The sequence below is a fragment of the Nematolebias whitei genome, chromosome 15 (genome assembly GCF_014905685.2).
Source record: "Nematolebias whitei isolate Nwh7 chromosome 15, NemWhi1, whole genome shotgun sequence".
NCBI lineage: Eukaryota > Metazoa > Chordata > Actinopteri > Cyprinodontiformes > Rivulidae > Nematolebias > Nematolebias whitei.
The window spans coordinates 46,269,320-46,277,380 of NC_056512.1; positions in this window are offsets into that span (position 1 = coordinate 46,269,320).

An 8,061-nucleotide genomic window follows, 5' to 3' on the forward strand; every position below is an offset into this window, starting at 1 on the left:
TAATGTTGCTGCTGATCTTTTTCATGTTGCTGCTGATCTGTTTCATGTTGCTGCTGATCTGTTTCATGCTGCTGCTGATCTGTTTCATGTTGCTGCTGTATATTTCGTAGATGTTTTTCTTAGTTCATATCTTTGATCTTATTACTGTTTTTCTTTTACATTTCATAGTTTTCTTGGAGTAACTGGGACCCTGTGTACACAGTTTCATTCCACCACATGTGTTGGAATGATCAATAAAGAAACTCTCTCTCTAACTCTTATTATAGTAACTGCAGTAGTAATTGATGATTGATTGACTGTTTTTGTAGATACTGTATTTTAAATGTTACAACTAAAACACAGCATTAGTTTTTAAACAAGCACAGTCTGAGCCTTAAAAGACATTTGAATGTTTCAGCTTTGAACACTGTCTCTCTTTTGATTTTCTTATGGCCGAGGGACGACAAAGTTGAAATGACACTCCAAATGTCACGAACACTTCTCTCCCAGTACACTTGATTTTTGTTGCAGCTTTGTCAGATCCCACTGTGGCTTCCTCTGCCACAGACTCCCGTGACCCCGCGATGCCCCCACACCGACAGACATCAGAGGAGGGAGACAGATGCAATCTCAGTGATCTTTCCTTGTACGGCTGAGCCCCCACACCATGAAACTATTAAAATGATTCAGACGTCGAGTAGCTTGGAGCAGGGCAGAGAGGAGCAATGACAACCCAGATGACTGACTGCTGGAGATGAAGACAGCAACTCATTTCCAGGCCCAAGCCAACACCTGCATGGGTTTCATGAGCTCAGTGTGTGTGGGGGGTGGGGGGGTATTCAGGTCAAGAGCAAAAAATAAAAAAATCGCTTGTTCCCCAACATGATAAGGAACAGACTGCTAACAGCAGCCATATGGGCAGAAAAACACTTTATATATTTATTTTTTAATCAATTATCAAACTGGTTCATATTAAACATATCTGGTACATTTTCTAAAAGGCATAAATTTGGTCATACCTGGAGCTAAAAAGCTGACAGAGTAAAAAAAAAAAGTCTTTTATTTGTAAATAAGGGCCCAGCATAGGAACAGATAGTGCAATGACTCACAACCAGGCTGTGTATGAAGCATTAATTATCTGTCAGACAGCAACACATTAAAGAGGTGCATCATTTTGATCAGGCAGATAGTTAGGAGACCCGCAGCATTCAGCACTGGGTTTGTTGATGCCGACCGGGGTCCTGTGTAGAAAGGAGGGGACCACCGCCTCAAGCGACGTGGACGATTCTAACAGCAGTCATGATTAATGCACATTATTTACTGTTCCACAGGTAAGGAGTGAGTTCATGAAGCGCGCAGACGTGCGCATGAGTCAGCGAACAGACGACTCTCTGATGCGTGTGGAATGTCTTGAACGTAGATATTTTGGTATATGTCTATGTTGAAGTTGTAGCAAGGTGGCACAACTGGTAGAGCTGCTGCCTCTCAGCGAGAAGGTTGCCGGTTCAAATCCCAGTCCGTGGGCATTTCTGTGTGGAGTTTGCATGTTCTCTCCGTGCTGTGTGGGTTTTCTCCGGGTTCTCCAGTTTCCTCCCACAGACCAAAAACATGCATGTTAGACTGATTGGTAACTCTAAATTGTCCCTAGGTGAGAGAGTGAATGTTGTCTCGTTTGTCTCTCTGTGTCCCTGTGATGGACTGGAGACCTGTCCAGGGTGTCCCCCACCCCTCGCACAGTGATTGCTGGACATGGTCACCGGCGACCCCCATGACCCAAAATGAAAGAAGCGGGTAAAAGATGATGGATGGATGGATGGATGGAGTGAATAGAGTGAGTGATTGATTGATTGATTGATTGACTGATTGATTGATCCCCCCCCCCCCCCCCCACGGTGGAAACTCCACCAGCCGCCACTGGCCCAATTGCGTATTTGATGCGACCTCAGATGATGTTAGTGCTGTGTATGACTCTCAGCTACTTCCACTCCAAATTGTGGCCCTTTATTTGTTCAATTCACTGAGGAACTGTTTCTTTAGGTAGATTATCTGTGTTGGTCATCTTGAATGGGGTTGACTCCAAAAGTTCATCAGTTCAACATCTGCATCCAATTATTACTTCCTGAGAGTTGTATTGAAATCCATCCAGTGGTTCATGAGATATTTTGCTAAAAGAGAAACACTAGGTATTGCCCAGCATTCAAGCAAATATGTTGCCCAATGTGTTGAATGCAGAGTTTGTGCTGCTGATGATGCCCATCTATTACCAAACTAAAGTTTACCTGAAGACGTGTCAAACTGGTTGAACTATTGCCTGTTTTGTTTTCTAAAATCAGTTTTGTAAAATCCATCCATCCATCATCTTTACCCGTTTATTCCATTTTGGGTCACGGGGGTCGCTGGTGCCCATGTCCAGCAATCACTGTGCGAGGGGCGGGGGACACCCTGGACAGGTCTCCAGTCCATCACAGGGACACATGGAGACAAACGAGACAAACAACCATTCACTCTCTCACTCACACCTAGGGACAATTTAGAGTTACCAATCAGCCTAACATGCATGTTTTTGGTTTGTGGGAGGAAACTGGAACACCTGGAGAAAACCCACGCATGCACGGAGAGAACATGCAAACTCCACCCAGAAAGGCCCCTGGACCGGGGTTTGAACCAGGGACCTGCTCGCTGAGAGGCAGCAGCTCTACCAGTTGCACCACCGTGCTGCGTTTTGTAAAATCAGTTTTGTAAAATCAATTTTGTAAAATCAATTTTGTAAAATCAGTTTTGTAAAATCAGTTTTGTAAAATCAGTTTTGTAAAATCAGTTTTGTAAAATCAGTTTTCTGCGGTGATCATTTAACTTGAGTTGTCTGCTAAAGGTAATGAATTGTCATCGTACATCCACTGACTGATTCCTGGAAGTTTCAAGAAGATCCACCTCGTTAAGGAGAAATTTGTGCAGAGCTGATTTCACTGATTAATGACAGTTTTAGACGCAGCTCTCCAGCAGTTGTCACTCAGTGGATGAGTTGGAAATCAGTCTCAGCTACTACAACACCAAAGTGTAGCTCAACATCTGTAATATTCAACAGTTTAAACTTATTTCTCTGTGGCTAGGTGTGTTAAATTTAGGTCAAGGACAAAAACACTTGTTCTTCAAGAGTGAGGAACAGACTGCTAGTCATAGTCATATGGCAAACAACAAAATGATTATTTTTAATAAAAGAAATGACAAAACATGATTATAGTCAATATTTTTGGTCCATTTTTTTCAAATGGGGTCTTGTTTCAGGCTTCCATTGAGCAGAAAAGCTGATTGGGTTCACAGATAAGGCCATTATATTTAAAATAAATGTTGGCTGATGGGTAATGTTAGCCATTTGTGCTCTCACCCATTAGCAGATGATGCCTGCACGTCTTCCAGCTGCATCCCTTGATGACACTTCAGGGGAACAGATGTGTTCAAATGAATTCAGAGAACTCCGGTGTGAGGGACATGGCTTTTCATTATTTCTCTGTCGTTTTGCCGAGAGCGAAGTCCTCAGCCGTACAGCGACAGGTTCAAAGCCCAGGAACGGAGCATTTCCAGGTCTTCATGTGGTTAACCAGCATGCACCAGACTGCACAACAACACATGCTTATTATGCAAATGACCGGCTCTCCTCGCCGCTTCTTCATTTCACTTTCAATTATACAGTTTCCTCTAACACCTACAAGGTTTCTTTCCTCTCTCTTTGTTTGTGAACGTCAAATGTGTAAAACATTCTTGGTATTAAATTAAAGTCCAAATGAAGAACATTGCAGAGGATCCCTCAGAGTGTTTGGATGTGCAGCGTCACACCAAATGAAAGACTTCTCATTAAAGGATTTTGTAATAAATTAGCAAATCAGCAAGTGACTTGTTAATCATCAGAACATAAAAGCTTACAAGCATCAGCTGGGCTGAAAATGTTTTTTAATAAAACTTTGTATTTTCCATTGTTGTCGCCCACTGATGAAGGCAGAGTGATGACGTCATGAACCGCGGGACAGATTTTAATGACACTTCCATCTGCAACCGATCATCCTTTGAGGAAACCACAGAATGGATGCTGAACATAAGCATCCTTATGAACGAAGAAGGGCCATAACTCAGCCAACTTTACAAACACTGAGCTACAATTGGCTTGGTTGAACAATCAACACATGCTGGAAATCAGCTGTCAGTCTGTTAGCTTATGAACTGTTCAATGGATTATATTGAAATTTTCAGAAAATAATCAAAATATGAACATTTACAGGTGATTAACTTTTGGATTCAGCCTCATTTAAGATGGCCGTCACAGCCAATTGACCTTAGCCAACATAGATTTTGCTATAATGCAAGCGATTCTTGTTAAAATAAGTTAAAATTGGTGTTAAAAGTAGGAGAACATCATCAACAATTGATACTTTAAGCACATCTTTGCATAAACTGTTGGCATTATTTGTTGGAACAAACCCAGTTTGTCTGTTGGGAAAATATCTCATAAACCTTGAAATGTTATGAGTGCTTAGTGTATATTTAGTTGATGTTTTTCTTAGTTCACATTTTAGATGTTATTACTGTTTTTATGTTACATTTTATTGTTGGATGTAACTGGGACCTTGTGAACATAATTTCGCTCCACCACATGTACCACATGAGGTGCGAATGACAATAAAGAAACTCTGACTCTGACTCTGAAATGGTATTAAATCACATTTACAAAAATAACTATTTTTTTAATATCAACAAAAAAAGGTTGAAAAAAGGTTTTTTGTTGTTATATACCTGGATGACTGAGAAAACAAACTTTGTATTTTTTTAATATGTTTACAACTGATTCATTTTTTGACCATAAAAACAGTTATACCTCACTGATTTTTACGGCTATTGAACCAACATCTTGTGTGGTAGTAGCTCACAGTCAATAGCAGCTCAAGGTTAAAGCACATGAAGATAAATCAGTCTCAAAAATGGTCAAACAAGCAAACAACGAGATTTGTATGCGTACAAGATCCACAAGCATACTGCAAGTTTTTCTAACTGTTTTTCAATGTACACATTTCAGTTTGCACAAATAGGAATATTCTGTGCATACAAATTGTAAAATGAACGTGCACAAATCCCCTGCTGTGGATGAATTAGTCAACACGAGCACACAGATCAGCTTCCTGTGGATGTAGCTTTCAGACATGACCTCTCCAGATTCATAAAGGTAATGTTGCGTTCAAGGCTGGTAAAAAGCTGGGACATTTGAACTTTACCAGAGTTACTGAGGTTTTGGGAAAAGACACATTTCTAACTTGGTACAGTAGCTCAGCCACTATATTAAAACACATATGCTTACATTAACATTACTAGATTCCAAAAACATTAATTGAGTGAAATGTACAGTTAAAATAAATAACCTAAAATGAATAGATTATTTTTCACCTGGAACATTTATCAGGAAACAAAATATATGTTACTGAACAAACATATTTCATATTAGTTTCTATACAAGAAGAATAAGTTAACCCTTTTTTCTACAGTCCAAAAACATTAATGTTTTCTTTTGGGGGGACAAATATAAAAGTAGGAGATTATGTATTATGTATTGTATTTTTAGCAAAGGAAGAAAATACTTGAAAATATATTTTAAGTGTATGTGTGTGTCCTGTGATGGACGTGTGACCTGTCCAGGGTGTACCTCGCCTCTCGCACAGTGATGGCTGGACATGGGCACCAGTAACCGGAAAAGGAAGAAGCGGATAAAGAAATTGTTTTTTCAGATCACACCATTGGTTGTTTATTAACTATCTCTCAGACGGGAGGCAATGGTACTTCCTTCAGTTATTTAACGGTCATCGATGGTGTACCACAAGGCTCAGTCTTAGGACCCACCCTCTTTACAATGTAGGTCAGAGCATCCCTGATGCATCCTTACATTTCTGTGCTGATGATATATTTGTTTACTGTCGAGCTAAAACAGTTGTTAAGTTCTCCAGCTTTTGCAATCCACCTTTAACATCATCCAGTCTGATTTGTTCCGTCTCAAACTCGTCCTAAACACCAACAAAACCAAAGGGATGTTGCTTTAAAACATGAAGTCAGTCCCAACAGTTCTTCCTTTGATTTGATCCTCAAATGGTGTCCCTATTGAGTTTGTTGATTCCTACAAATATCTGAGTATCTTGGTCGACTCGCATCTCTTTTTTTAAGCTCCATGTGGAAAACTTGGTAAAGAAACTGAAAGTTAAACTGGGTTTGTTTTTCAGAAACAGATCCTGTCTAACCCTGAACCCTGAGGAACACCTTGTATCTGTGACTTTCCTTCCCTCCATTGATTACGGTGACATTATTTACATGAACGCTCCTACAAGAACCCTGCAGATGTTGGATGCTGCAGATGTTGGATGCTGCAGATGTTGGATGCTGCAGATGTTGGATGCTGTCTATCATGGTGCATTAAGATTCATAACTGGCTGTAACTACCGTACCCACCACTGCACCCAGTATTCACTGGTTAACTGGTCACCATTAACTTCACACAGACTCTCCCACTGGTACATTTTCATCTTTAAATCACTTCTTGGTCTGCTGCCTTCATACATCTCCTCCTACATGTCTCTGTGTGAGTGCAGCTACAGCGTGCGCTCTCAGGACATCATTACCTGCAGTGTTCCCTCAGTGAGGACTGAACTAGACAAAAGGACCTTCTCCTACTCCGCTCCTGTTTCCTGGAATATCTTGTAAAAAGATCTGAAGCTCTCGACCTTTGACCTCTCTAAGCGGCTTCAAACATCTGATAAATTCCTGTTTTTAGTTTTCTACATCGCCTCGTAATCTAGCTGTTTTTTTTTGTTTCTTTTTTTAATACCATTGTATTTTCACTTGTTCTTTTTAATTTAAATGATTCCTTTATGATTGTCCATTGTTGTCATCATTCTTTGGTTAAATCAGGTCTCTCTTGTAAATGTGTCCCTGAGACTCAGTGGGATTAACCTGTAGAAATAAAGGTTGAATGAATAAAAAAACAGACTGATGGATGGGTGGTGTATGTGTTTAAATAGATAATATTAAAGAACTACAGAAGTTTTTTTTTTCACTGTGAGACTCACGTTTTCGGCTTAAATCATAAGTCTGATGAAGGTTGCTGATCGCCCGCACACCTTCTGATCGGTCACGGTGACTTTCAGCTACCTTGGGCTGTGCTGTCAGACTAGTCCTCTCCTCATGGTTCTGGTCTGATCAAACAGCAAAACCCCCAAAATACGAGTGAACTCAAGTCCTCATCACTGACCTGGTAAGGAGCAGAGAACTGGTGACACCAGTGCAACTTTGGGTCTGGTTTTTCCATTTCAGCTGGTGCAACTTGATAAACCCTTTCCTGGCTTGTAGTGAAAACAAATTAATTAATTGGTCACGTTACTAGCACAGAATATTACAAGTGCAAACTGAAATGTGTACATTTAAAAAACTGAATGCATTTGCAGATATTAGGCTTTTGTGACTAGATACTGATTTTTCTTCGTTCTGACAGAACAATGGAGATATTGTAATATTCTATAGTTATTTTCAAGGTTTGACCAAAAAGGCTACAACTCTGTTCTTTGTCCACATAAGATGATCGTAGTCTAAAATGCATGAACAGTGACAGTGCATACGTTCAAGGTATGTTGGGTCTTCATTTTGTACTGAAATAAAGTGGTTCTTCTGTCCTAAATATAAACCTCTTGTAAAAAACAAAATAATTAAATAAAAATTAATAAAAGAGCAGCACAAACATGGCTGATGGCTTCAGAGCAGTGGCTGCTCTTTACTGAGGCAACAAGCTGTTATCATGCAAACAAACCTGCCTGTCACTGTCTGGTGTTATCTGTGAGACGGGCCGACGTGACGTGAACACAACTGTTTATTAGCTGACTGTACAATAAGTGCCAAGATAATTATTTCAAGCAGACTGTTGGCTGCATCACCTGGCAAACGTGTTTGCAGTTTATTATGCTGCTGTGAGGCAACTAAAGGCATTTTGTATGAATTAAAATTCATAAAGAATATATATATATATATATATACAGTGTATATATATATATATATATATAC